The following is a 21,967-nucleotide window of genomic DNA, read 5'->3' on the forward strand; positions in this document are numbered from 1 at the left end:
GAAGGAGGTGGGGAGGGAGAGAAGGAGGGAAGGAGGTGGGGAGGGAGAGAAGGAGGGAAGGAGGTGGGGAGGGAGAGAAGGAGGGAAGGAGGTGGGGAGGGAGAGAAGGGGAGAGGAGGGGGAGGGAGGGAGGACAGGCAGGCCAGAATAGGGTCATTTCTGACATATAATAGGAAACAATGTCTACACACCTAGTTTGCACAGAAACCTGTTCATGATTTCCATATGGGAAAGGGCCAAATGTTCCAATAATTAAAAGGAAAAGCTTTCAAGTTTTTAAAATGACTCTTCTTACTCTAACAGTGAGTCTCTATAGTAAACTGTTGAGGTTTTTTTTGTTCTTTCCTCCTTGCAAGTCAGAAAATTAAATTTTCTTTCTTTCCAGCCAGGGGCCACTCAAACAGATCTAATGGGTGTAGACAGCACTTCCTGCCTACTGTAAGAAAATAATGGGATTGCCATTATTACCACGGCCCCAGGCTTGCGCGAAGGCGGGGCTCGGGAGGAACTGACCTTCCCTTTCCATCAGAGGGCCTGAATGACTGCCCAGCTTTAAAAAGGAAAGGGGAATGTTATTTTTTCCCCAGCATGAAGGCCTAACCCGAGCTCACTCACACTAGAGAAGCAAGACAGGCTCCAGCCCCAATCACCCTTCCAGTCAACTGTGTTTATGTCTACAGAAGAACCTGCCAGTAAACAGCTGGCCGGAGCTGAGTGCGGTTCTCATCTTTTACGTTTGTGATGCGAAGTTTCTCATTTACGAGAGGTCAGTGAGGGTAAGGCATGTCCGCTGCCTGAAGCTGCCCTAGTCAGATTCTGTGTCCTTTACTATTTTCTTCATCTTCATCATCATCATTGCCATGTGTGATGGTCAGATGACAACCTGGTAGATTCAGTTCTCTTATACACTTAGATGGGTTCTGGGGATAAACTTAGGTGGCCAGGCATGCACCTAAAGTATCTCTAACCTGCTGAGCCATCTTGCAGGCCCTTTAGGTCACTTTAATAAAAAGGCCATCCATACACGAAGAAGAAAAACCAGTGGCCTAGTTACTTCTTGGTCCTCACTGTACCTTGTCAATGTGTTCTGACGGCGTGGGGAGAGGGAGGGAGAGAGGGAAAGAGGAGGGAGAAAGAGAGAGAAGGGGGAAGGACAGTTCTGGGGTCCCCATGGTTTCAACCCACTCAGGTCAAGGTTGGATCTAACATTAAAATGAAAGACGTCCACAAAAAAAGAGAAAAGGTGGAAGAGAGGGATTCTGCCTTAAACTTACTCTGATCCTAGACAGAGAAGACTCGACGGCAGATGAGTCACATAGAGATACTTAAAAAGGAACAAGCTCTCTTCACAGAAGCAGGGAGAAAGCAAGATGGTAGAAGGAATAAAGGCACTGAGTACCGCTTGCCCTTCAGAGATGCCTTCCCCACCCATCCCACCCCTGCCAGCGGTGCCTCCAGTGTGCTTTGCCTCACTCTGACCCCTACTACCTCGCTAACACAAACAGCTCAGGAGTGGCAATGAAAGAGCACAGTCACGTGAACACAGAGGAAGGCTGACGCACAGTCTCTTAAAACAACTGAACTGTTTAAGTAACTACCATCCCACTGTGACAGGCTCCTCACAGCCTCTGAAGGCCCAGACTAAAACAACAAAATAACAGGATGGCAGCCATCACCTTCTGAGCAGGTGACAGCCCTAAGCAGTCCTCCTGACAGACTAGACACAGACTGGACAAAACAGGACCTCGAGCCCAAACCCTCCAGGGCACTCTGGCTCAGCCAGCAACTACAGATCACTGAAGTTAGGGTTTCTCTTCTTACCAAAGCATGAATTCCAAGCTAAGTGAGTAATTTCCCATGGCCCCCAAGTATGAAAACTATGTGATAATCATCTATTATTTATGCACCAGGGCTCAAGAATGCCAAAGAAATGGTTTCCCTAAAAAGACGTTTCATTTCAATCCAACATGTCCTACAGTTTAACTTTCTAGAACATCATTCTATATTTTTCTTCATGAAAAAATGTATTTGTTGACCACGATTTCTCGGAAAATGTTATAGAAGACTAGAAATGCAAAGTACTGAAGGCATATAAATACCTCCATCGGTTTCTTTGTTTTGTTTTAGGAAAAGAGAGGAGGAGTTCTTGGTTCATCTTCCAAGCAGCTGAGAGCAGAACAGAACTGTCACCCATGACTCAGTGAACAGGAAAATGTCGTCGTCCCACATGAAGTACACTGGAACAAACTCACTCACCTTGGCTAGTGCCATATCCTTCCTCAAGTGCCCGCCTACACGATGGTCCATGCCCACTATCTCAGGCTCCTCAAATTAGCAAAGACAAACTTGCCAAACAAGGAAATGAATAGCAAACACAGGGGACCCAAAATCTACAGTCAAAAGAGAGAAGCCAGAGACACTGACTGGAGTCCTCTATTCTTTCCTAACCAAGTGCTATGTCCTGGTGGATTTAAATAAGCTTTTAAAACTTGATTTATTTTTATTTCATTCACGTTGCTGTTTTGCCTGCATGGGTGAGAGTATGAGGTCTGGAGCAGGAAGCTGCAGACAGTTGTGCCATGTGGATGCTGGGAATTGAACCTGGGTCCTCTGGAAGAGCAGCCAGTGCTCTTAAGTGCTGAGCCATCTCTAGCCCTTCAATAAGCTTTTGAGAAGCATGGACTAATTTTAAAAGAATCAGAAGTTGATACATAAATAGAAAGCACCGTTTCCATGTTGACCTCAAATCTAAAAAGCAAATGAAAAAGGCTAAAAAAGTTACATTCTAAGATCTCTCAGATTCCACAGGTACAGCTAATATCTAAGGATGGAAGATAGGTAACAAAGCAGGTTAAAATTATGTCCAGAAACCAAATAAGCCTGTAAATAACTGTCTCTTCAATAACAATGAAATGCTATGGCAATTTTACATACTGCTAAATATAGCCTGAAGTAAAACATAAGCTTACAAACTTATTAATCTATTTCTTCCACGATTATCACAGACCTCCTCTTTAAAAAAAAAAAGATTTCTAAGAATGAACTTACTTCCTAAAAGACTGGAATTTCATAATAATTTCCTCAAATATGAATGTACAGAGCAGAGTTCTATGGTGTGCAATTTCAGCACTGAAGAGTCAAGAGGATCATGGTAAACTTGAAGCCAGTGTGCTCTGTAAAGTGAGTTGCAGGACTATATAGCCAGACTTAGTGCGAAACAAGGTGTGTGGGGCTGGGGCAGATACGCAAGCAAATTCTGGTATCTCTTACTCAAAATTAATTAACTAAATCTTCACTTGTAGATGATAGTGGTGAAGTGTTTGAGAAACGAGCCCAAGTGATTAAACAGATACAAGAGAGGAACTGGAGAGAAGGCTCAGTGGGTACGAGTGCTTCCTTCCATGCAAGCATAAGGACTTGAGTCCAAATCCCCAGACCCACTTTAAAAGCCTGCTGCAGCCACAGGCTCCTGTAACCACAGCACAATGGGAGGTGGGACAGGAGGGCTGTTGGGCTTGTGGCTGCCAAGCCAGCTCTGGGTTCAGGGAGGGTCCCTGTCTCAAGAGAATAAGGCAGACGGTGACAGAGAGAACTCTGGCCTCCACACCAGATACATATGTGTGCATATACATTCACAAATGAAACACTCTACCCCTCGAGTTAAGATATATTTCCTTTCTTTATATCTTGTGTGGAAAATAACTTGATACAAATTAAACTTTCTTACACATCACTTCTTCCTGTTGTCATGAAGGATGTACCACCAACCAGCCTGGCCTGGCAGCTAAGATGAGGGCCCTCTGATGAGGGGACTCAAAGGCATCAGAGCTTTAGGGACCACTTCTGCGGGGTGCTGCCTATGTCAGCATACACAGCCAAACAGGAAAGGAATCTGAACCATTGTCACCCACACAGGGACAGCGCCTATGTCCTTCTGCACCGTGATCAGGTCCCTGTGAAAGAGCATGAAAATATCCTTGGGTGGCAATCCTTACAAGCATCCTCACAGGCCCTTTGTCCACACAAACTTTACAAGGGCAGAAACCAGCAAGGCCTCACTTCAGACTCTTGTCCTTAACTCACCTCCCATGAACTCACTTTCTAAAGACATAGTAGAGAGCTAAGAGACTTTTAACAAAGGAAGCATTTAGGGCTGCCAGCTTGCCAGGTTTAGCCTTGGCTGTCCAGGAAGGTCCAGGCTCCAGGCTCCTCCAAATCTTGAGGTCACCTTTAATTAACTGCAGGAGCCTCTCTCCAGCAATAAGGAGTCCTGTATGTCCCAGACCTCTGGCTGCTTTGGTACAACCAACTTCACCACACAGTCCACTGTGAAAACAAAGACAGGTCAGTAATTGGAATATGTTTGCTTTTCCAGGTGCAAATTAGGGGTGCAGCATCTTACTCCACAAAACAGCTTAACTCAAAGACACAGAGGTGATCTTCCTGAGAGTGGAGAGTCTCTCTGGGGTAGCATGTGACACGTCTGCACGCTGTGCCGCTTCACCAGCATCTCTTCAAGCAACTGCCTCTGTCCTCCCCGTGCACCAGTGTCTTACATGTGGTTTTCTGGGAGGCCTACTTCTGCCCTCTCCATTCTCCCTTCCTAAACTTAAGTTGGTATTACAGAAAACAACCCAGGAAAAACATGTCTTCTTGGGGGAGCTCCAGAATATTATTATTTTATTATACCAAAAATATAACTTTTAGGTTTCCAGGCAATAGACAAGTTAAGCACATGAGAGGCATTCAGTTTTGCTTGGCCTTAATATTCAGCTACCTGGGAATATAAACACACACTGTTCCAAGCACAGAGAAACAAGCAAAATAATAAATGTGGAACCAAGCATGGTTGCTGTAGTGAGATTACATGCCTGTTATCCCAACACCTCAGAAGCCAGAGGCTGAGGCAGAAGCATCAAGAGTCTGAAATTATCCTAGGCTATAAAGTAAGTTCTAAGCCATCCTGGGCCATATGACAAACCTTGATTTAAAATACATATAATAACAGCACACACATATATTATGTAATATGTATATGTGTGTATACTATATACATATATATGTATATATATATATAATGTGATATGTATATATATGTATAAATGTGTGTGTGTGTGTGTGTGTTTATAATTTCTGACTTGGGTCCGGTAACAAGCAAAACCTATATAATCAATGTCCACATTTTTAGCACACAGAAACTTTTCTAAATCAGCAAACTGAGTTGGGGGAAAGTCAACAAAACTTCAGGAGAACTTTGATTTTTCTAAAATAGTAATAGATAAACACCTAGGTTTACACAAAAGGTAACCATGTCTTTAATTTGATTAAGTGTTTATTTCCCTGAGTGGAAAAAAAAACCCTCAACACAACAATAGGAACTCAAAATGTCTATAATTAGCAAGATTCTTCAGAAGAAGAATCCCAACTCAACCTGGGAATGCAGGGGTCAACATGCAGACCCTGGACTCTGGCCGGGGTAAGTACTTGCACACAGAACATTGGCCCTGGGTACCATCTCAGCACCACCAAGAAAAGAAGGGAGGGGAGGAGGGAAGTGAAGGGAAAACTCAGTTTAGATCAGCAGTCACCCCTAGAGTTCAGAGAGACAATAAGACAATCTCAGTTTCCCAAGACTCAGAAGTCCAACAATCAACAATCCTGAAGAGGACATGTTGTGGAAAGTTCTAGATGTTCAAATTTGAGAAAACGATAACGTATCTAACATGATAGCACTGGAACACACTGATCATTGGCAAAGAACAGGACATTTTCCCCTTAGTAACTCTTAAGCACAGTGTGACTGTGTTCTTCATTCTCCTCCTCAATATAAGACTGTGGCTCTAGCATCTTTTCCTACTGCTTGGGAATTATAGCTTTCTTTCTTCTTGGGAAAAAAAGGTCACAAAAATGACCAGCCATGGCATAAACACTTACGTGGTGGCGTTTCGTCAAGCCACTTACATATACGGTAGTATTTATATACTATATAGAGTATGCAATATATGGTTATAGTCAAGAGAAACTATACCCACTTAGAGACCACGCTTGCACACTGTTGCCACACCCTGTGAGTTCACCATTTCCTAAGACTCAGAAACAAATGGACAATGCCTTGTGCAACAGTAATTAGTAGTAAGTAACTGCCTTTCCTGACAGTGTTTGTATGAGAACGTAAGTCTTTCCATGGCAATTTGACGTGTGTTTCAGTGTCATGAGTGTGTAATTTACACATGATGCTCAGGTTTCTTATCCAATCTCTTAAGTGACAATCTCCAGCACGACTACTGAGTGACTTGATGGAAAAACCAATGTGCTTTTTAAAAGCAAACGAGTGCCAAAGCTTCAAGAATGCAACTGTACATCTAGACCTGAGTTCTCTGTGGCTCACCATGCATGGCAGGAAAAGGTACCTGTGCTCTTACAGGGCCACAAATACCAACAGGCTACCTGATTCATGCAAGTTCTGCAGGCCTTTGTCACTCTCTGCCACTTGCTTACTGCCTCCTCTTCACTTGAACCCAGTTAAAATGTAGAGGGAACCTGGGGATGTTCAGTGGGTAGAGCTTGCCTGGCAAGCCGGAAGCCCTGCGTTAGAGGCCCGCAGCACAGAACAATGTGTATGTTGCCCATGAAGCCTTTAATCTAAGCACTAAGGAGGTGAAAACAGGAGGATCAGAAGGTCAGGGTCATCCTGAGCTACATGGCAACTAGAGTCCAGCCTGGGCTATGTAGATAACAGAAGACTTTGTCATACCAGATTACATATTTCATTTTTCTCATACTTCTTAAAATCATCATGAAGTAGAATAACAAGTTCACCATTTGGTCATCTTTCAGCATGCACCTTCATAGGGTTCCAAGACATAGCTGAGGCACCTCTTTCTTCTGGATCAAAACCTCAGAATGAAGTTGCTGGCAATAGGATACTTCTGGTGGAATATTTTTATGAACCACAAAAAAGTTTTCCACAGAAAATATACCCTTTTACATGTTCAAGAGCAACAAATAAGTGTTCTAATCCAATGTATTCATAAGTATTCTCTGAGTCAGTAATCCAGACTGTTACTCTAACACAGAAATTACTTTTTCTGAGATAAGAAAACGTACAATAGAAAAACCAGAGACAGCAATGTTTATCACTTTCATTGTTTTCCTCAATTGATTTAAACAACAAAGAATAACAGTTGGCTTTAATTGCTGCCTACTATTAAGTGCTGTGCATGAAATCTAACGAAGGGCCTCGTACACGAGGCGAGTGCTGTACCTTACATGCCTCCCCAGGAACTTCCTAGAAAACCTCTTAAAACGGGAGAAAATGGAGCACAGATCCTAAGACTATATTAAAGATTTTACTCTCCTGTAAAGAGCTGGAAATCTCAGGAGGCTACGTCTCTAATGGAAAAGCTACTGGTGGCTGGTGGCTACTAGGAGCATCGGGTTGCCATGGTAGTATGGCCCTAGGAAGTTCGTGTCCAGGGCATGCCGTCACAGCCATGTGCATGTAGACAGCAATAATAAACTCAGTGGGGTAAATCCACAGTAAATATATGAATTGGTTTTGTTTTCTGAGACAAGACTTTTTAGTGTAGCCCCGACTGTCTTGGAACTCACTCTGTAGACCAGGCTAGCCTCTAACTCAGAGATCCACCTGTCTCTGCCTCCCAAGTGCTGGGGCTAAAGGCATGTGCTATCATTCCCAGAAAATAAATATTTTCTAAGTTGACAAATCTAGTCCTAGAGTAGTCATGTTCAAAACAAACAAACAAACAAAAAACTTTAGGCTTGAGTGACGGGTGTAAAATATACTGAGATGTCAGTCTAGCTTGTTTTTAGTTACTATGAGAAAAAACTGACTAAAACCAACCATGGGGGTAGTGGTTGTTTAGCTTGTACGTTACACTCTATCATGGAAGAAGCCAAGGTAGGAGCATAGAGACAAGAATTGAAGCATGGAGGGCCGCTGCTGACTGGAGAGCTTCCAGGTTTAGGTTTATGTTCAGATACCTTTCTTATAAATCCAGGACCACCAACCAACCTAGGGAATGGTACTACCTACAGTGGGCTGGACCTGCCTTCTGACCCAACTTCATAATTGTCAATCAAGAAAATGCCTCACAGACAGGCCCATAAGCCATTCGATAGAGGCAATTCTTCAACTGACGTTTCTCTTCCCAGGTGTGTCAAGTTGACAACCAAGATTAGTCATCACAGATGTATTTAAAGATACTTGATTATTTCTGGTAAATTCCTCTAGTCACCAAGAATGTCTTTCTTTAGTAGAAATAGGAAAGGAATACACATCTAAGCTATCTAAATATTTAATTCATGAATTCCTACAACTCTACCCAAAGGCAGAGGTAGGAGCAAATGGACAGCTAAAAGCAACAGCGAGGAGGCTAGAGATCCAGCTGGGGGAAGGGGGAGGTGGAATGCCTGCTAAGGATGTCTGCTTAGCAAACAAGACTGGCACACACCTATAACTCCAACACTCACTCCCAACCCTCAATCTCAGCACTTGGGAGGTCCAAGCATGAGGAACAGACATTCAAGGCATCCTCAGCAGGTAGTGATGGAAGTCTAGAGGTCAGCCTGGGCTAAATGAGACGCTGTCTCAAAAGAAAAACAAAAGCTAACATCCTTAAAGCCTTTAGGGGCCAATGAGATGGCTCAGGCCTGGAAAGATGCTTGCCACTCAAGCCTTGTGACCGAAGTTTAGTCCCTAGAACCCACATAAAGACACAAGAACCAACTCCACAAGTTGGAGCACACATACTTTTTTTAAGGCTTCAATTCTTCGACTTACCAATGTGCTCCCAAGTACTTACAGATGAAGAGACGTTAGCAAGGGCAAAACAAATATTTGTCACCAGAACTCCAAAACAAACAAGTTGGCAGAGTTGTGTTCCACTTGGGGGTGGACAAGGAAGACGCTGTGCTTGCTGCTCTGGTTCACACTGAATGCAAACACAGCTACAACTGTTGCCAGGGTGCTGGTTCAACTTCATACGGGAGCACCAGGAAGAAAACACCTATTTTGTGACATCCACAGTGAACACCAACTTTCTAGAGTCCCCTGCCTCTCCACAGGTTCCCAACAGTGAACCATGATCAGCCCTGGCTGTGATCTCTTGATGTTTTGAAGGGCACTAGTTTTCCCATCATGGCTTGTTCTCTTAATTAGATAAATATTTCTCTGGTGATGTATTTAAACTTTTGATATTTTGATATTTAATGTTAAAACTTTTTTAACATTATTTATTTGGATCGAGGAGGGCCTGCATGTGTCATGACAGGTTTACAGGCCAGAGAATAAAGTAACAAGAGTCAGTTTTTTACCCACCACTATGCAGGCCCTGGGGTTCAAATTCAAGACATCAGGCTTGACTGTAAATGCCTTTACCTGAAGAGCCGCCATTTTGATGACCCTAAAACCTTTATTTACATTAGGAATAAGTGATCAAGTGTCATTCTAGCTTTGCCTGGATAGTTAAAAAATTCTAATTACCTACACCTAGACAAAGTACAATGAAGGTACTTCTAACAAGGGTCTCTTTCCCAGACATGGAAAATCCAAGCCCCTAACAGATAAATTAAATCATTTGGTTTCTGGAGGGTTTTGGGGGGAGGGAGTGGAGAGGAGGCAAGTCGACACTGGGTGTCTTCCTCAATCACTCTCCACTGGGTCTCCCAGTGAACCTGGTGCTTGTGAACTCAGCTTACTTGGATGACCAGTGAGCCACTAGGCTCTTCCTCTCTGCAGCTCCAGCACTGGAGTTTACAGACACAGCCTGCTCCACGCAGTCTTTCACGTGGATGCTGGAGAGCTACACTCAGGTACTAACTGTCATCCTGCAAGTCCCGACACTTAGTAGGCCGGAGGTACTCCAGTTTTACTATTTGTCAAATTTTGAAAGGGAAAGAAGAACTGGAATGACCTGCTCCAGGGGTTGGAGGAAGTCTTTCTGAAAAGATGAGCCAGGTAGTTCTGCATGTGAGAAGAAAAATGCTTTGCCTTTATCAAAAGAAAAAAAAAAAGAAAGTAGAATATTCCATTAACAAAGAACCTAGTCTACATGTCAATGCCTTCTGCATCAATAAGGGTATAAAATAAAATTAGTCTCAGCTCAAATACAGTCATTTAACACAAGACACTTTAAATACGGATACCAAACCTCAACTCTCTTTCCCTTTAGCTCAACATCATCTCACAACACCACACACATACACTCTCACACACACTACTACAGTCATGAGATCTAACAGGAGCTCCAATTAGGAGCTGTGCTGGACTTGACGGTATTGCCAAGAATATTAGAAGTTATGAATCCAGAACCAGCACATCTCAAACCAGCACAGGGAAAAGAAATTCAAAGATTGATCCATGTTCATGGGAGGAAACATCCTCACTGGCAGAAGGCTGGCTATCCATGGAACCTCACAAGATGACAAGTGTAGTTTTAAACCTCCTCACTCTCCTATTCTGCAGCTCCTGTCCCACATACCTCTGGTCTCCTTGTTATTAAATCTACTACAAAGAGCTGTCACCTAGGTGAGCCAGGACTTCAGACTGGGTTCTTCTCGGCTGGACCTTGCAAATGGGTCAGGTAATCCCAAGCCACCTTCCCGTGCTCAGTCTGACAGAGTGTCCCTGTCCAGCCACCAGGGTCCAAGCATGTTCCACCCCTCCAAGACGCAGCACAGCATCCACTTCAAGGCTAACATGAAGCCTCTGTTTATGGGTACTTTACTAATTCAAATACCGTCACGTAAACTGAAGAACAAATCTGCTCCTCCACCACCCACATGCATTCCCAACAGCGAGGGACTAAGGTCTACCTGGAAATAGTTCTACCGGGAAACACTCTCCAGCTGACATCAACCTGAAGAATAGCAATTGTGTCTCCAACGTGAAAAGCAGGGAGGCTACAGAGATTGGTTGGCCCTGAAAACAAGACTCTATTCCCAGCTGCAAGTGTTGAAAGTTCAAATAAAAGGCTCAGATAACACAAGGACTAAAGCCTTGCCTGTCATTCCATCTTGAAATCTCCTCTCAGAAACTGCACTTCCTGCTTCATCTCAACAATGACCCTGAACTGAGAAAGCCACACTGACCTGCCCATGCATTCAACAGTGCTGGTCCAGTCAAAACCCACCTTGCCAAACAGCAAAGAGAGGTTGACTTAGAGGAAGGACCTATTCCACTGGTGATGAGGAGTAAATAGGAAACATCAAAGCTTAAAGTTTTATTAACTGACCACAAAAAGGAAAGTAAATGCGTTTCAAACTGTCTCAGCAGAAATCTATGGTCTCTAAAACATGCAAACTGCACAGAGCCAGCTCCAATTGAAACTCTGTCATAATAAGGAACTACTGAATTAATGTAAAGCTTTGTCAAATCTTTTTAAAGACACAGACTAACATGTATGATAAGTGCCTTAAAAGATACACATGAATTGTTTTCCCTTATACTAAGATGGGGAAAGAGAAAGGTTTAAAAGTTAAGAGAGGTTTTAAAGTTTGTCAGAGACACATAGGTGCAAAGGAAGATGATCCCTTGACAAACTGTGTTTGCTGACACCACACTCATGCTAAGATTTAGCCCTCAATCTCTGCCTGTCACTCAACAGCTTTAAGGTTACAGCAAGTCTCTCATGTGTATCTTGATGTCCTAACAAACTGAACCACACATATATCATGGTTAAATCTTGTTTCCATATTTGGCACACTCCCTAGGACACTATAATTCTATTTATAACACAGTTCTTTATCCTGATTCTGTGAAAATAGTGAAATGCTCCCCACGGCCAGGAATGGGTACGAACAAGACATTTAAACGGCTGAATGTTCTCTTTAACCAATGCCTTGCCTGTGGTTGAGTTTATAACTTTCCAATAGCTGGAGGCAATGTGATCTATATTCACACTAAAATAATACTGCAATTTAAAACGGATTCATTGCCATAAGTCTTTGGGATTCTACTGTGTTCTGGGATCACAATTATGACCCGCGATTATTATCCCCGTAACCCTGAAGGATACACACATATTCAGGTATCTTTATACTGAACACAGAAGTTGCTTCTTAAAAATCCTAATAAAGTGTGGGCTGGAAAGCTGTCTCAGGAGCTAAGAGCTTGCGGTGCCCCTACGGAAGGACAGAGTTCAGTTCCCAGCACTAACCTGAGACAGCTCACAACCTGTAACTCCAGCTGCAGGAAACCTTACACTCTGGCCTCCAAGAGGACCTGCACCCACATGGACTGGCTCACACAGTTATACACATAATTAAAAATAAATTTCCTTTTAAATCCTAATAAAAAGACATTATTTCTCATTTTTCTGTTCCTGAACTGTTTGAGAAACGAGCCCAAGTGATTAAACAGATACAAAAGAGGAACTAGAGAGAAGGCTCAGTGAGTACGAGTGCTTCCTTCCATGCAAGCATAAGGACTTGAGTTCAAATCCCCAGACCCACTTTAAAAGCCTGCTGCAGCCACAGGCTCCTGTAACCACAGCACAATGGGAGGTGGGACAGGAGGACTGTTGGGCTTGTGGCTGCCAAGCCAGCTCTGGGTTCAGGGAGGGTCCCTGTCTCAAAAGAATAAGGCAGACGGTGACAGAGAGAACTCTGGCCTCCACACCAGATACATATGTGTGCACATACATTCACAAATAAAGCACTCTACTCCTGAAATTAAGATATATTTCTTTTCTTTATATTTCATGGGGAAAATAATTTTTACAAACGAAACACATTAAGGTGAACTTCCTGCTGCGGTGAGGCATTAAGGATGCTCATTCCCATCTCCGCCACCCTCCCTTACCCTCAAAACAAAAACCAAAGGTTTTGGGGATATCTGCAGATAGGATCTAGTCAGATGAATGCTCTTGGATTTTCACTGTCTCATAGGAGATTGGGAAGCTTTTGGAATTTCTTTTACCAAATGAAACTCCAAAAAAAATGTAGCAGATGTTAATTAAATCCACTTATCAAAAAAAATTTCGTAAGTGCTCATTGCAAAGGGTCATTTCTGCTGGTTTAGTCTAGTACAATTGGTGAATAAATCTAACATTTGATAATTGATTGGGTGGGAGGCGCTATGTCTCACTATACAGCACAAATATATTATGTCCAGCTCTTGGCTGGAGTTCCCTATGTAGACCAGGCTTGCCTCAAACTTACAGAGATCCACTTGCCTCTGCCTCCTGAGTGCTGGGACTAAAGGCGTGCACCACTATATCTCAATTGATAATTTAATTTTATATTTTGACAGCAAGGCTACTTAAATTCTTCAGAGGTCAAGTAACATAAAGGCAGACCTATCAGAATTACACCAGACTTCTCAACAGAGATTCCAAAAGCCAGAAGATCCTGGGCAGAGGAGATGCAGACCCTAAGAGAACACAAATGCTAGTGCAGGCTACTATACCCTATGCAGCAAAATACTGGGTCCTGTTCATGTATCCAGTCTGTTAGCCTATGTCTTTTTATTGGGGAATTGAGTCCATTGATGTTAAGAGATATTAAGGAACAGTGATTGTTGCTTCCTGTTATTTTTTGTTGTTAGAGGTGGAATTATGTTTGTGTGGCTGTCTTCTTACTGTGGATTGCTGTAACTCCATAAAGACAGCCTCAGAAGTCACTTTAAAATCAGTTCTAGAGGAGCTAGAGGAGCCGATGATGTGGATACGAGGGGTGTGGCTCTGTTCCTTCCAACTCTGTGAACCACTTTCATCTTGCTTCCTAATATTTACACTCTTTCGGGGGAGAGACAGAGTCTCTATAGACAAACTGACCTGGAATTTACTATGTAAGCCAGGCTAGCATCTCCTAATCTTCCTGCCTCTGCCTCTTGAATGCCAGAATTACAGAAGTGAGCCACCATGCCTGGCTATGCTACTTCATTACACTGAAATGCCTGTACACATTAGCTCCTTTACCAGCAAGTCCTACATACAACGATTCCAACGAGACTGCTAAGCTACAGGTCTGCCCATCAGTGCTGACTACGACAAATGCGCACCTTAAGATGTAAGTAGCTAACTTTCCACTCTGTTTGGAAAAGCAGACTGAGGCACACCTACCCCAGACTTCAAATTCCATTTAGAATATGAATTCAAGAGCTGAGCAGAGGCTCTAGCACTGTAGTAGAATATTTGCCTCCAGCATACACAAGGCCATTGGTTCAATCCCAAATATGTATATGTGTATGTGTATATGTAGAGAGAGAGAGAGAGAGAGAGAGAGAGAGAGAGAGAGAGAGATCTTCTTCTGGTTGTAAAGAAAGAACACTTAATTTAGTGATTCAAAAAGCAAAAAGCAAAAAGCAATACGGCTCAGTTGAAGGTCAATAGATAGACTTGGGAGTCTGAAAGTTCTATGTTTCGAATTTAAGTTTAAAATAATTTGGAAAAAAATAAAATTCAAACAACAGTTCTTGAGTCACAGAGCCATGTTTCTAACAGTGGATTACATGTGCCTCCTGGCTGCAGTATGACATTCCAGACAGAACCATTTCTATCCCTGGAGAAACTACCGGACATATTCTGAATCACGGGTACCTTGACTTCTGTGACCTCAGACGGCCTTGTTTATTAAATGTCCATTTACTACAACTGAAACTGAAATAGTCACATTTTAATCCGATAATGTGTAAGAGGCAGAGATGATGTGCATCTAAGAAGGAATATACTATTAGTACAATCCCGACGGCACGTGGTTCATACCTGTCACCCAGCATCCAGGGGGCTGAGGCTGGAGGACAGCTCAGTGAGGCCAGCTCAAGCCTGTCTCAAAATACCAGACACCAAAAACCTTTTGTCAATGTGATCCTATATTTTGTCCTATGACCCTTCCCTGTGGATCATGGAAGTTTTAAGAGTTGGGCAGAAGGGACACAAATGCCAATGGAACAAACAACCAGGAGAGATCCCGAGCCCCACATTCCTTTAGAAGTCCCAGAAGACAGGCTCCTCCAAACACCCCATGCTCTAATCACAGCTATTTTTAAAGGGTCTTAAAAGATTACCAAAATGTCCTTCTGAAACTGCACATACTGTCATTAGATACTCAAGCCCTCGCCCTACAATATCTTGACAAGCTTAATGATGCTAAAGGGACACGATCTTGTCACAAGAATGCTTTTTCTCATAAGCATCAAAATAAAATGCTTGGAAAGCACATGGAAGTTTAAGAACAATACTAAGACAGCAACTTTTATAAACAATAATCAATGAGTCCTCACTTTTAGGTAGGCTGCCATGTATCCACGGTCTCAGTAAGTATTTCAACTCCGGTTGGCCCTCCTGGCCAGAAACATGCCCAGGGACTTTACCCTCTTCAACAGCTGCTCCTAGGGAGCCAGGAAATTTCCTGAAACCAGTCTTTACTGCATCCACAGTCAGCCTCCAATGAGGAGTGAACCAACAGCCCCCACATAAGTCACAAAACCAGGTCAGAGTTGCTATGCACTGTGTGGCATAACTCAAGTTCCCAGGGTTCCAGCCTAACTTGGAGATGCAGAAGCGCCACGAACTCAAATCTGGATAGAGCAGTGAATTTTTGCTCAAAATCTGAATTTCTTTTGTACTGTTTTGTTGTTGTTTTAAAAAAGAATGTTATTCCAGAATGGATTCCTTTTCTTCCGGGTCTGTCTGTTCCTACTGACTCTCTGCCACTCCAGGGTGCCTCCCCTTTCCCAATGCCCCACCTCTTGCCACATTTATAAAAAAGGAAAAAAAAAAGTGGCACATTCCCTCTCCCCTAGCTTCTCCTAGTAAGGCCTGGAAACTGGAGGAAATTCAAATCAAATTAGTTGCACATTAAAAAATAAACAGACAAGCAATCAAGGGTGCCCACCCAACAAAAGCCCTCACCAGTTCCAAAATATGATTAAGCCTGGGAGGGAAGAGGGGGAGGGGGACTAGCAGGGATGGAGATAAACGTGTGCATTTTTGGCCCCAGCGTCAGCCTCATCGCGGCCAAATTCTACATTTTGTTTAAAGAAAACGCTGGGCCCGAGAGAAAAGAAAATAGAAAGTTGTAACTTTTAAGGAAGTCTGCAATCCGCACCGTCTGGATAAAATGCCAGTGCTTCCTTCGTCTGGGATCGCCGGGTGGGAGCCGAGATTCGAAAAATCTCCAACCCGAGCGGCTCACTCCGGGAAGGCGCCCGGCCAGCGGCGCCGCCCGGCGGCCCAGCCAGGTCTCCCGGGACAATCGCAGAGTCCCCAGGCTCCCGCGGTCGGGCGCTGGAGACGCTAGGCGAGCACGGCCCCGAGCCCCACTTTCCGCGAGGACTGACAGGCCCTTCCCACGGCAGCTCGTTCCTGCCTGCCATCCGAACCAGACGGTCCCCGCGGCCCGCCCAGCCCGCCCGCCGCCTCGGGGCGCGGATTCCACCCGCTGGGGAGCCTAGCCGCCCCACCCCCGGCAGGGGCGCCCCTCGAGCCTGACCGACTGACCCGCACTCCGCTGGCCCACACGCACCGGGTCGTCCTCTGCTTCCCGCCGCGCCCCGCTCCCCCGCCCGAGCCTGCAGCCGCCTGGCTCGCCGAGTCCAGCCGCGGCCGCCGGTTCCCGCCCCCAGCCCGGGGGGAGCCCAGGGGGCAGGACGGGGAGGGAGGACGTGGCGCGCAGAGGTGGCCAGAGGCGGGCGGGGAGTGTCCCCAAGAGGCCCTGGCGGGGGCAGGGGCGACGGTCGCCCAGGGACCCTCCCCGCGAGCATCCCGGGTCCCGGGTCGCAGCCCGGCACCCCCGAGGGGGCCGAGGCAGCCCCGACTCCCAGCTCTGCGCGCACGCACGCCCTCCTCCCTCCACCATATGGAAATCTACAGCCTCCCAAAGTGACACGTCGAAGATTCCTCGGCCTGGCCGCGCGCCCTCCCCCTCTCGGGCAGCGGTCCTGCCGCGGGGATCTGGGCGGGGGAGCGGATTCCTCGGAGCGATGGCCCGGGGAGGAGGGGAACTCCGAGCCCCGCATCCTCCGCTTTCTTCCCCGGCAAGCGGGGGCTGGAGGGGCCGCCCCCTACCCGGCCGGGAGCTTCGGGCAGCCGAGCGGTCGCGGGGCGACCCGGACTCCGCAGCCAAGTTTTCTTCGGGCATCCCCGAGTGCTCTGGGGCCGGGAGCGCACTCGGGCAGACTCGGTGTCCGGCCGGGGCTCCGAAGCGCAGGGACCCGAGAGCGACTGTGGGTGGCACGTCCCCGGGCAGCCCGCCGCTCTCGCACGCCTTACCTCCCCTCAGGCTGAAACGGGGCTCCGGGCACCCGCAATCCGGGTCGCCCACGCCGTCCCAGCCAGTCGCCCGCAGGATCCCCGCCGCCCCCTGCGCCGCTCCCGCCTCTCGCGCCGCTGCTCTCCGCCGCCTCCTCGGGCCGCCGCCGCTGCTCAAATAACTACCAGGAGGGTTTGATGGGGGATTCCGCCATGTCAATGATGTCGGGACCACATGGGGATTCGGGCCCCGCCCACTGCCGTAACCCTCCCAGTACACGCGCAGCTACAAGCTCAAGCACTCTATAGCTTGGCGAGGCCGCCCATTCCTCTAAACCAGGCCAGGCTACACACAGCGGAACTTCTATAATCTGAGCTGAAGAGAACTAGGAGACTCTGAATGAGATTCTGATGGTGGAATCATCACTATAAATGCAGTATTTTCTTAGCAATTATTAAAGCTGATGTGTTATTTTTCACTTATAATACATAATGTCTCTTAACAGTTGTAATTCCCAGAAGAATCTTTCAGTGATTTTTGTCACTCTTTTAACTTCCCACAACATTTTGCATAAGCAAATTTTATGATACCAAAATTTAAATGTCTATTTTTCCCTTTCAGTTCCGGTTAGGCACCTTTACTCATAAGAGTAAAGACTGGTTCATTTTAGTTTTCATTAATATTTAGTTTGGGCATACTTTATTTCTGTTGTATGTGTGAATATGTGTGTGACCTCAGGTATATTCCATACCATGCATTTTGTGTGGGTAAGAAACTTTAAAGTCCTTTCTACCTTACATGGGATCTGGGAATCCATCTCTGGTTGTCAGGCTTGGGGGACAAGTGCCTTTACACACTGAGCTGTGTTGTTGGCCCTAAAGACTGTTTCCTGTTGTTTATCTGGATTTTTGTGTCAAATGCAAAAGCTGTTGATTGTGTATGAATTAAATATGTACTATATTCCTGTTGCACAGGCTCTGTCAACAGTTAAGGGGCTGTGCCATACTGCCCACAAATAATTTTTTTTTCTAGAAGCAGGGATATTAGATTAAATAAGTAACTCTCCTTTATTACTTAGGTATTGCGAATGACTCCACCAGTGTAGTGTCTACTATTACAGTGTTCCACAAAGACCAAAAAGGATCTGTCACGCTCATTGGCAAAAAAAAAAAAAAAAAAAAAAAAATCACAGGAAATACTACTTTATTAAAACTCAAGAAAAGATATGAATCCTAACAAACAGCTATTTTCTGTGTAGAATTTACAATTCTCTTTTATTTTTAAGATAGTGAGTACAGGCGAGCTGAACCCTCTCTCCTAAGTGACTCTTTTCATGTCAATGTCCCCAAAAGGCTCTTGTACCCATCGTTCTAAAATACAACTCGAATCCTAGATCTTAGCCCTATCTGGGAAGGAAACATGCTTTCAAAGCAGTGGTTTCCCCAGTGCCCACAGAGCTCAGCTCCCATGCTTCAAGCTCTGGCCACTCGTTCTGAGTTTGGACAATGGCTTCTTCATCTTCCCCTAGCCATGCCTTTCAGCCTAGTTTAACATCCCAGGTTCCCAGAGACATTCCTGACCCTTGTACATGCCTTCTTCCTCTCTGTCCAAGGTCATCTTACTCATCCCAACTTGGCCCCTCCCAGCCTCCAGCCAGTAGCTGTTTCTTCCTTAATTATTTTCCGTTGTCATACTGCTCAGAAGCTGTTGTTTGTCTCTTCCACTGGGCTGAGTGATGTTCATTTCTTCTTCTCTATATCAATCTAGAACTGTCCTTTGAATATAGAGAGCCCCTTTTTGGATGAATATATTGATTGTAAAGCCCGTGGGAAAACTCGAAGGACTAGATAAATGTGCAAACTTCAGAGGAAGAAAGGTTGAATCCTAGTATTAAAGGACAAACATAGCAAAAAAAGATCAGAGTAGACAAGAGGGCAGACATTTCTGCCTATTTCTCCCAACAGATCTACTGGATTTCTCTTTCTTACAAAGAGTCATTGTCACCAGGTGTGGTGACACCTTCCTAGTAACCCATCTGGAAGCTGAGAGAGGAGATCAGTCTGAAGCCAGCTGAAGATAAGGGCTTGTCTCAGATCTCAGCTCTCAAGAAGAATCAATGCATACATGATGTGCTGACTTCAAAATGAGTGTCAGTATATATCCTCTCCGTGTTTTAAACAGCCTCTTAGTCCAGCCTCTGAGACCAGTTTAGTACTAGAAAGAAACATAGTAAATGCTTGCAAAAGGTAGTAAATATATACACACATAAGGAAAAGCAGAGACATCCTAACCACACACAAGTTACCAATGGCACCTAAGCCTGAATTTTCTTTTAAAATGATGCCATTGTTTCCTGCTAAAATCACAATTTCCAGCACCTGATAATAAATATTAATTCATCCTTGAATGACTGACTGAGAGAATGAAGTCGTCTCTCCTAGACCTATTAATGAGACAGAAAACTAGAAGCTTCAAAGAAAAAGATGGACTTTTGATCAAGGCTCCTGACTACTGAGGGAGTTAGCTTTCATATAATGGGAAACATTGGGATTATTGAGGCATGAACTGATGGAAATAGGTTTCCAGGTTGATTGTTTTCACAGTGGGATATGGAACAAAGCTGGAGTGAAAGAGGCCTATTCTGAGTGGAGTTGGAAAACGATGAAGATTGGGTCCAGAATCATGTTTCTGGAAATGGGAAGAAGGGTCTCAAGCCAGAGTGATCAGATCCACTACCAAGTGTCAGCAGTCTGGGCCACCGCCCTGCATTCCAAACTACGAAACCATGCTGACAGTTAAAACAATGCTCCCAAGGAAGTTAGGTTTTACTTAAATCCAAAAATTAACATCCAGATGAAGATGCTTCAAAATTAAGACGATAACACAGTACAAAGGTTGTGAAACATTCTGTCACCACATAGAGAGTGTTGGTTACCTCACACAAAGCAAAAGGAAGCAAAATTAGACTTCTCTGGTCTGGATTTACATAGTAACAAAAGACAGGCAACACTGACCTAAGAGGAAACAGGAAAGCTTCAAGCCATGTATTCCTGTGATCTGCAGCCTATGGACCTAAGAGGCTTTTAAAGGTGGATGAGGCTAGTGCACCCAGCTTCCTACAAGCCCTGCCTTTGCCCAGCCTCAGCATCCTTCCTCCCAGGGTAGCTGAGGCTACTGCATAGACAGGCACAGGCTTACTCTCGTTTTGAAGCCTGATCTTAGCTTTAGATAGAAAACACTATACAATTTAGAGCCAGATCTGGTGTTCATTTTTGGACAAATGCTGACAAAATGCCAATCAATCTTTTTTGAAGAATATTCAGAATTTACCATATTACTCACTAAAGAACTCTCAGTTGGGTTCACAGTACAATATAAGGTAAACATGGCAATTTCAGAGAAACAGATTCCTCTAGAGCAATTTAGCTAGATAAAGCTGTGGCTTTGCCTACTTTACTGTTGTTTAAGGCTAAACGTGGATAAATTTTAGACAAAAGTAAAAAGAAGGAGGAAGAGAAGGAAGAGAAGGAGGAGAAGGAGGAGGAAGAGGAAGAGGAGGGAGAAGAGGAGGAAGAGGAAGAGGAGGAGGAGGAGGAGGAGGAGGTGGAGGAGGAGGAGGAAAAGGAAGAGGAACAACCTCCCCAATAAGATCTGCCCTGCAGTTATCAGAAGGATTAAGAGGCTAAATTGTTGCCAGGTCTCACACTTTTGAGCCCAGGGTTAGCACCTGTGACAATTAGAGAAAAATCTTGTGTCCCTCCTGAGGAGCTATCCATATTGTTTTAGGACAAGTTCTCTCATTGGCCTCGAACCGGGATCCAATGGCTGGTGGGCCATTGGGTCCCAGGGACCCTCAGGTCTCCTCCTTTCCCGAACTAGAATCACAAGTATATGCCACCAAGCACAGCTTTCTGTGTGGCCTCTAGGGATCAAACCCAGGATTTCACAATGCAGCCCAAGTACTTTCCAAATGAGGTTAACTCGCCAGCCCTAAGCTCTTACGTTATATCCCAAAGCAGCATCTAGTCATCCAGAGCCTGAGACCTGAGAAGCCAACCTTAGACAGAAGACCAAAGAAAGGGAAAGAATCCTTGAGACAGCTTTGCTCATCATCAGCTGCAACTCCAAAGGAAGGTTTCTAAAACTACCTTTCTGAAGTGCTCACCCTGCCTCTGCCTGGGAGGAGGGGGACAGACAAACTGACACTACTCACCTTTCACCTCTTGCCAGTATTCCCTTCAGAGTCTATTCTTGAGAATATGTGTCTGTGACATACAGACATTTTCAAGGATCTCCCACAACTTCTGGGGACCCACTTGTTCATCTCTGAAAGCTAGGTAGCTGGTTTCTGTTCTTAGTATTTCAGACAGGATCAGAAAATAGCCACAAATAGTGGTGCCTGTTTTGGCCTTAATTTGGATGAAGCTCTCGATAGTAAATTTGATGTTAATTTTGTTAGTAAATTTCTCATCCAGTTAATAGGATGCTTTTGTGCCACAAAAACATGTCAAGATGCATACCGTGTATACAACTGATATAATCTTAATGTTAACTTGTTAATTGATGGGCTACTTAATTTTATTAAATTTTATTTATGCTGCATCCTCTCATTTCAGCTAATTAAGGCATTTGGAGTCCAGCCACTAATGGCTGATGTTGGTTGTCAACCTGACAGAACATAGAATCACCTGAGAGATGAGCCTCTTGGGCACAACTGTAGATGATTATGTTAATTAGTGTGGGAAGATTCATC

The 21,967-nt window shown here is 44.7% G+C and overlaps 1 protein-coding gene across 5 annotated transcripts in view; it reads right to left on the reverse strand.

The window, feature by feature from the left end:
• Fndc3b (fibronectin type III domain containing 3B) overlaps positions 1-17,292 on the reverse strand; it is a 291,713-nt gene extending 274,421 nt beyond the window's left edge. For 3 of the 5 annotated variants that reach the window (XM_028763225.1, XM_028763232.1, XM_028763211.1), the window contains exon 1: positions 17,235-17,292. The gene's annotated coding sequence lies outside the window, so the exon portion shown is untranslated. Of the gene's footprint in view, positions 1-16,463; positions 16,571-17,234 lie in introns of those variants that run through there. The other 2 variants (XM_028763202.1, XM_028763218.1) reach the window with 2 other exon arrangements.
• Positions 17,293-21,967: the final 4,675 nt, after the last annotated feature.

Source organism: Grammomys surdaster, unplaced genomic scaffold (assembly GCF_004785775.1).
Source record: "Grammomys surdaster isolate TR1022 unplaced genomic scaffold, NIH_TR_1.0 62, whole genome shotgun sequence".
Classification (NCBI taxonomy): Eukaryota; Metazoa; Chordata; class Mammalia; order Rodentia; family Muridae; genus Grammomys; species Grammomys surdaster.